The following is an 8,834-nucleotide window of genomic DNA, read 5'->3' on the forward strand; positions in this document are numbered from 1 at the left end:
GGCTTCCATAGATCTAAAATGGCCACAGCTTTCATGCTAAATGGGCATTATTGCATTAATGGTTGTGTTTTGCACCTTGGCTAGCAGAGCTAGCAACTGGAACCACGGTCTAAATAACGCTTAGTGTAACCACCAAAAAGAAAAAAAGTCATTACAAGTCTTTCTGCTTCTACACACACAGTGAGGAGATCACAGGAGGTGACGACATTTGGGTGATTAATTCCCATGTGGCTGTTAAAACTCTTCTCCGTCCTTTGATGCTCCCGTAAACCCAGTCCTTTCACACTCCATTTAAAAATAGCTGGGAGGTGAAGGCAGGTTACATCCTGGACAAATAACCAACTCATTCAGAACCAGACCTTCAGGTCTCAGTAAACTTCAATGCCAGTCAGTGCCATTACAAAACTGAGGGCGAGGCTATTCCAGGACAAAGACTGCTTCTCGTCTTCTTCCTACACGTGCATAAACGTATACACAGGTGATCTGAGGGTGTTCTTCCAGCTTCAGATGTCCTCAGAGCCATGTGGGATGTTCAGAGAGTTTCTATTATTTCCCTCAGCCTCCTCTGACTTTGTTGCACAAGACAAGTGAAACTTCAGTTGTTTTGTATTCACAGTCAGATTACATAATCCGAGGTGGTCCGCCCACCTTTTAATCTCTTCAGACGTCATTTTCAGCTTGTTTAAAAAAAAAAAAAAAAAAAATCAAACAAATCGGGATGACAGAACGGTGCAGCTTGACTTTATGTCAGGTGAAGCTTCTTAATGCAAGTAATTTAAAGAGAATCCTGAAATATTAGGCAGCTGTGGTTTTCATCCATAAAAAGGAGCCATTGTAAATGGTGTTGGTGAAGCCTGTGTCTCATTTGGGTGAAGAAGCCAGCGAAGAAACTAATTTAATAATTGACAAAAAGAGAGTCCAACAGTTCAACATTCTCAAGATCAAGGCAGCAAAAACCACAAAAAGATGTAGAACAGTCCAATTTATACTGGAGCCGCCAGGTGACGGCGATCACACACTCAAGCTCAGGTGGAAGACATCAGGGTGAAGGAACAGAAATCAAACATGAAGAGCAGAAGCCAAGGAGCCTGACATTAAAGACAGCTAGGATCTCACAAAAAACTGCAAAGAGACAAACATGGACCACGACAGCATGGGCTCTTAATGTTTACTGTAAAATCATGAAGTCGCTGTGTGTAGTTACATTTATTCTCCTCGTTCACTTCATATTGAACAAAGTCTTTTCTCATCAGTTACATTGATAATATGCAAGCAAAGCACATTTTCACAATTTAGACAGCTTGGTTGCTTTAAATCAATTATGTGTTATCTTTAGTTTTTGCCTTTTATTTTTGTATAGCATGATCTTGATCATCCCTTTGCTGGATGGATGGATGGATTTAACCGTACTCTATTTTAATATTGTTGTTTGAAACGTATGTGAAAATGTGAACGCATTGAATTTGATAGATTCTTTTTCCCCTTGCAGATGCTAAACGCTCACAGTATAGCAGCTAGTTGGCTGTCAGGGGGAGCTGGGATCCAGCTCATCACTTCGCTCCAATTGTTGCGTGTCTGAGCTAAAAAGTAAAGGTAACACGAGGTTTGTAGAACAAACATCGACGCTCTCTCAAGTTCAGATTCGGTCGACATCAGCACCTGTTAGCAGGCGTTAACGGCAGCTTATCTGCTGACTTAGGCAAATCTGTAAAAGTTAAATGATCACAGACACACACATACACACACACACAGACACTGACAAACTCTGGTTAATTGATCCCTGAGCACTCCTGTTTTTGTCGGCTTGCTGTATCTGCGTTGCTCATTAGGGGAAGTGAGCGAGAGAGAGAGAGAGAGAGAGAGAGAGAGATATTGATGACACCATGCTGGACAGAGAAGCCAGTGAGGAACATCATTTACTAATTAGTTAAAACAAAAAAAAGAAGCCAGTTCCTGTTTGAATGCTGGAGTGTAAAACATCCATTATTCAGTTGTGAGACGCGTCTCAATCCCCTGAAGGTTACCTTGACTCAGAAAGCATCCAAAACAAACTGAGCAAAGTGATAAAACAAAAACAGAGGAAGGTGAGCGTGACACTATTTATGACTTTCTGTTATTGCTTTTTGTTTTTTTCCCCCCTAACCAAAAAGGGAAACCTTATCCAAGTAAAGTATTTGTGCGATCTGAGCGATGCAAACACGCTGCACCTGTTTTCCCGGCGTGAGCTCAGGCAGGATGAGGCTCTAATGGGAGCGAGGAGCAGCTGATAAGCCGTTTTCGATGGCTGCCGCCGTGTCAGCGCTGATGGGGAGGAGGAGAGGAAACCTGCTGCACGCAGTCTGGACACGTCTGGATCCGTAGAACGGTTTACCTCGCCTTCCCCAGCCGACACAAATCTAGGTGATAAAATCCGGGGATACATCACCGCAAACAGCAGCGTCCACTCGGGTGTGGAGGAGATAAGCGGCGCTAACCCTGCTGTGAAAAAGGCGTCTGGGTATGCTGTTAGAAATGTGCAGTGATTGAGTGATTTTTTTTTTTTTAAGAAATATGTTAGGCGGTCATAGTTCAGAGCACAATATTTCACTATAGACCTTCCAAAAGGGAAAAAAAATAGTGTGACCTTGAATGGAGCCATTTTGTCTTTGTTTCTTTTTTCATTTACCTTTTCATATCCTTTGATTTTGCCTTTCAGCTTTTTTTTAATCCATTTTGTTTGATTAATTTGTTGTTGCTTATTCACCTTTTAATTATTATATTTTAATAATTATTCACCTTATTCATCTTTTTTTTTTTTTTTGTGGGTGGGGTACGATCATCTTGTGCTGAACTTAATTGTCCACACATTTTTTTGAGGTGTTATCTAGAATGAATCCGAGACCATCGCGTTTGAACGCCGATGCTTCAGCCAAGCTGGCTTAAATGCCCTTTGTCGATTTCTGACTTAGAGATTGTTTCTGAATTGCATTATTATTTATTTTGCATTATTGACAGTATAGGTGCATACATCGACTGTAGCTGTGAAGATTGATTGTTTTTAGCTCGAAGAGGAAGCATTTAGTTACAAGGAATTTATTATCTGGTGATACATGATTGATGTCGACCAGAAAATCAACTGTAGTGTCGGTTATTAGGCCTGGGTGTTGCCCCAGTGAGTTTATTACGGACAAGAAACAAACTCTTGTAGTGAATCATGCACAAACAAAGAGAAATGTTGATATAGAGAAGAGGAAGTGAAGGGACAGCAGACGGCCAGAGCGCCCGGCCGCTCGGCTGAATTATATTACCTTCATTAGATAAGATGTGATTTGTGACTCTTCCACTTCCTCTGGCCTGTCCTGGCTGACACACACAATGCAGCGGAGATATCCCAGAGCTGGTTGGTCAACATATACACACATACACACACACACAGGCATGCTGTATGTCGAACACTCTCATGCACACACACACACACACACACACACACACACACACACACACACACACACACACACACACACACACACACACAAAAATAAAATAAAAGCTAGTGAGTTACTGTCGAGAGGATCAGCAGAGGCAGAAAAGGGCTTAAAAGGGTCCAAGAGGGGAAAACCAAAGGGGAGGAACTCTCCGGGGAGACGCCATCAAAAAGCCAGTGTTGAATTATACATCCGTCCTTCCTCGCCGTCCGGCAGCCGATCCATGATGTATAAGGTCGTCTTTCAACACGTATGAAATATTGGACGTGTTTTTACATTAGTGACACACGGATCACACACTGGATCATGTCTGTTGACGGTGCTGATTCCACCGCGACTGAACACAGTGACTGATGAAGGACCCGTCTTCTTCCCAGCGAAGACACCCGGACGTGCCATGAAATATGGCGCGCTCAAAGATGGAGTCGTGGTTTTATATTCCGCACACGCTCAGTGTGTGTTGTGTGTTATTTCCACAAGACTGGTGTCTCCCTTGGAAATCTGGTGCTGAATAATGAATATGCCGTCACTGTTGATACACAGATGTATGGACAAGATGGACTGTGTGTGTGGCTGAGAAGATTTGCATCGTGCGTGTGTGTGTGTGTGTGTAGCCGAGGCCATCGCACCATCAAAAATTGATTTTGTTCCACGAGCAAACATCTGGCAGATAAATCACAGCAGTTTGAAGAACTGAAGCTGTTTCCAGTGATTACAGTAAGTTTGTCCTGATCTCATTCTCTGTTGGCACATCTGCAGGCGGCACACCGACGTGATTTCAGCAGATTTCAATCCCGTCCGTCACGTTGCGTGCTTCTTTTTGTTTTTGTCTTGGTTGCCTGTCAACTGCATCTGATGATGCTTGTGTTAATGTCATATACTTCCTTTAAAAAAAACAAAAAACAAAACTGGAATTGAATGGTCTCAGAGCACATAAACATTTTAAATATGGAAAAATCCAAGTGTCCTGCTCATAAAACAGAATCGATGCAAAAATATTTTAACATTCTCACAAAACATTACCAAAACAACAGCTTATAATCTTACAAATTTGGAAACTCTCACCTTTAACTAAAATTAACTCATTTACCAGCAAGTGAAATTCAGACATATAGTCACAACAACTGGACTGAAATCATATTTGAATGAGTCAAATAGAAGACTTATGAGGATATAAGAGCATACATTGACACAGATTCATGACTGACTCTCTATATTTACTACTGGCACTGAATTCAGGCTTTATAGTGTACAGACTGTGAATAGAGGGCATAATGACTATTAATGAGCATATAAATTAGCACAAGATGGATCTGCTTTATGTTTTATTTAGAGAGGAACAGAGAGCAAATTGGGACTTCTGATAATAAAGTCTGCACTCTATAAAACCAAATGCACACATGCATGTGGAAGCTGGTGAGGCATTGTTTTACAGTTGGTATTTTTGTCTTTTATTCTAATTGTTTTTGTTAAAACCAACTCAATGTGTTTGGAGGCGTTTCCTTGGCTGGCTCGCCACGGCTTTTCTCTGTGAACTTTATTAGAAAATGTTGTACCCCAAGCTTTGACTTTGTCACAGATCATTTCCAAATCTGCAGTTTTCTTTCTCACTTTTTTTCCCCTCCTAAATTAAGATTTAGCTTTCTGTTTTGTTTCATCGGGTTTGATCACTTCTTTCACCCTCATGGTGAACACCAGCAAACGGATCAGGAAGCCACGCCGTCTCCTCGTGGTTGTCCTCGTGTGAACGCGGTCTAAACCAACCCTATTTTAAATGCTCCTGCGTGAGATCACTTCTGGAGTTATTCTTAGCTGATCACCCACGAAAAGCACGCAAGTTGAACACTCAGTCCTTCTGCAATTCAACGCTTTGAGCGGGATCTCAGAAAACTACTCAGGTTTAAGAACGACAGGGAGAAAAGAATCAGTTCTGATCGTCCCTATAGTTCATTAACAACTGTTCATCATTTTGATTCATACTTTGTTTAGTTAGAAATAAGAATAAGATTCTTGGGAGGGAAACCACAACTTCCAGGAACTGTGAGACGACAGTGAGAGCAAATGTGTTTTTTCTACATCTTCTCCTTCCACATGTGTCTAAGCTGGTACTCCAACTGAAGCCTATAAAATTGGCATTTCCAACTTGTCAGCCTGCTGACAAGTGATGTCTGACGTGCCCTGAGAGTCTTTAATTGTCCAGAGGATTGACAGCTGCAGTCTGATACCTGCCTGTTCTGCAGCACGGTCACATTCCACTGGAACTGACAGAACTTTATATCATGAATCGCATAACCCAAACCCGATACGTGAGTTTCTGCAGTCGAAAGTGTAAATTTAGGTTCCTCACTTACACAATTCTCTTTCTATTTCAGCCACCGATGATGAATAACACGCCCGCACCTGTAAGCCTGTAGTAGCGAGTCGTACTGGCCGGTAAATATAGATTTCGGCACAGTAGAAACTCTTCGGTCATTCTTCCTGTCAGTCTTTATCTGTCGCTCGCAGTTTGAGTGTTTGTGTGCGTTAAATACAGATCAAGAGAGTAAAGCCTGTACTTTCAAAACCACAGTTAGCTCTTACGTAAGCTCTGGCACTGATGTGGAGGCTTCACTTTGGCAGCTACCACCTTCTTTCTTTCTCTCTGTAGCATGTTTGCCATTCTTAGCAGAGTCGGGCTCACTATAAATATTTTATATGGCACAGTGCATGTGGGAAAAATGTATTTTTAGCCTCTATCAGCGTGTTTGCGAGCAGCCAGCTTTCCGTGAAACCAGACAGCCTTTTTGGCATGGATTAATTGGCCTGTCTCTCTCTCTCTCTCTCTCTCTCTCTCTGTGCATGCATGTGCATCAGGGCCTCTCCATGATTAATGTGATCAATCCTGACTGCTATCCAATAAGCACGCTATTGATTCCTAATGAGTTCTTTCAAGGTAAAATACCCAGTGTGAGCTTTAAAGTCAATGAAGTTTGAGTTTTAAGGAGCGCCGCCTCAGTGTTCTTCAGGATCTAACACAAGGTGATCCCCCTCTCCCAAAGGACAATTAGGAAGGTAGAAGACACTAATGGCGCATGATTGAGACTGCGAGGGGGAAAAAAAAAAAAATCAAAGAATGGGGGGGAAAGAAAAAAGAAAATCCTTTAGGAGATGTCTGCGGTGAGCGACGGGGTGTTAGGATGCAAAGCACACGCTTCCCCCGGACACCAAGACATGCATGCATGAACATGAGCAACAGACAGCAGGCAGACACTCGTACTGGTGGTGGATGCTCGCTTTGAGATTAAAGAGAAACAAAAGACTTCATTCTCATTAGTAGTCCAGACATTTAACCCATCCGTGGATCATTAATCACAGAACTGAGTTGTGTATTTTTGAGAATGTCCTCGACATCAGTAAACTTTTTAAAGAGGTCACGATAGGTTCATTTCCCACACTCCCACCTGGAGCGCCATAGATCTGACCTTGATCGATAACCCACCAAGAGATGCATCTGCCAAGCAAATGAGTGGGACTTGTGTTACATGTGTGGCGACTGTGCCTCTGAACTGCAGGAAGCCCGTGTGTTTCACACACACTTCCACAGAGTCAGATGATGAGAAACTGGAACGCAGCAACAAATGCTATGGCAACAACCTTGGCGAATGTGTTTTTTTTTTTTTTTTTTTTTTTTAACAGAAGCATTTCACTGCATGTTTTCTCTTCTGTGTCTACTTCCCCTCTTTAATACATTTCTCCTTGCCCTCCATTCCCTGTCTTCCTCCTGACGGGAGGACGGCAGCCATCCTGACTGCTAATGAGGGACGGGGCTTTCGCTGTGTGCGTGTGACAAGAGAAACGTGTGTGTGTGTGTGTGTGTGTGTGTGTGTGCGTGTCTGTGTGTTTCTGTGTGTGTGTGTGTGTGTGTGTGTGTGTGTGTGTGCGCGCGCGTGTGCAGCGAGACTTTTTTTGGAAGAGAGTAAGGCCAGCAGCAGAAAGAGAAAGAGTGAGGAAGATAAAGGGAGATGTGCTCTCCAGCTCTCTTCCCTCGATCTGTTTCCTCTCTGTTACTAGGCAACACCTGCAGGCATGCACTAAATAAAGCCTTGTACCCACTATTCACCGCCATCCCTCCTCCTCTCCCTCCTCCACCACCTCCTCCTTCTTCTCCTCCTCCCCACAGCCCTGCCTGCAAACTCCCACTCTCTCTCTCGCTTTGCCGTTTTCGTCGGCCTCATCCATCTCTCCTCCTCTCATTCATCCCTAAACTCGCCAGGACCGCTCCCCTTCACCCCATCATCCAGCAGCCATTACTTTTCCCCTCCTTCTCCCGGCTCGTCCTCTACCTACTTCATCATCTGCTCCACATTGCAGAGGAGTGGTTTCAATCTCCCGCTTGAAAAAAAAAAAAGAAAAAAAGTGCTGTGCTGCGTTTGGTAAATTGTCCGTCCTGAATCCCAGCTGCACTTTTTCAAAACACAGGTGATGAATAAAGATCACAACAATTTGGAAACAGGGGATACTCAAAAAAAAGGGACCCTGTCGTTACCCAACAAAGTTCTACTTACACACTACAATGTCTCGTCCCTAAGTGTCAGAGGTCGAGTTTATGCTTTCAGGTAGAAGAAACAGCAGCTAAAATAGAAATCACAAACTGAATGAAGATGCAGCAGATCCTCTTAAATGTATTATTCAGCTTGTATGTGAAGTGCTTTGTGCGGTTGCCGGTAACGCTGCACTGTATGGAACATCCATCCATCTTCTATATGCGCTTTATTTCAACTTAAGGTCGCAGAGAGTTGAAGCCAATCCCAGCTGACAATGAACGACGGACACGGCGCAGAATGGACGGGTCGACAATCCATAACAGGTCGCACACAGCGGGACAGACAATCAAACCCTCATTTACAACTCAAGGGAACTTACTGAAACTGAGTTCTACCTTCTAAGGCAGAAATTTCTCACTGGAACACCAGAGTCTAACTTCCTACAAACAATATCCCAGAGAAAGATTCAATTTAGTGCAGACTGGTAATCTGCCCGCCGTGGAGATTTCTAAGAATTACTGCTACTCACACCAAAGTCAGAGTAAAGAGTTCCTCTGTGTGTTTTCACGAGTAGATGGACAATAACAACAATGGCAGCCTCCAGACTGACGACTGACCATCGTCTGTCTGTATGTTCATGCATTTGCCATCGTTAATGTTTATAGCATGTTTTTGTCTGTACGCATGCGTGTGGTTTCATTTACAAAAACAACATTGTTTTCAGCATTTCTGCCATTCCTGTGTAAACTGGCATCGATTTCAAAATGTTGCCAAGAAAACATATTTTTACTGAATGAAGATGCAAAAAATGATGCGTTGTAACTTCAAACATTGGCATGTGAATGGG

The sequence above is a fragment of the Salarias fasciatus genome, chromosome 22 (genome assembly GCF_902148845.1).
Source record: "Salarias fasciatus chromosome 22, fSalaFa1.1, whole genome shotgun sequence".
Classification (NCBI taxonomy): Eukaryota; Metazoa; Chordata; class Actinopteri; order Blenniiformes; family Blenniidae; genus Salarias; species Salarias fasciatus.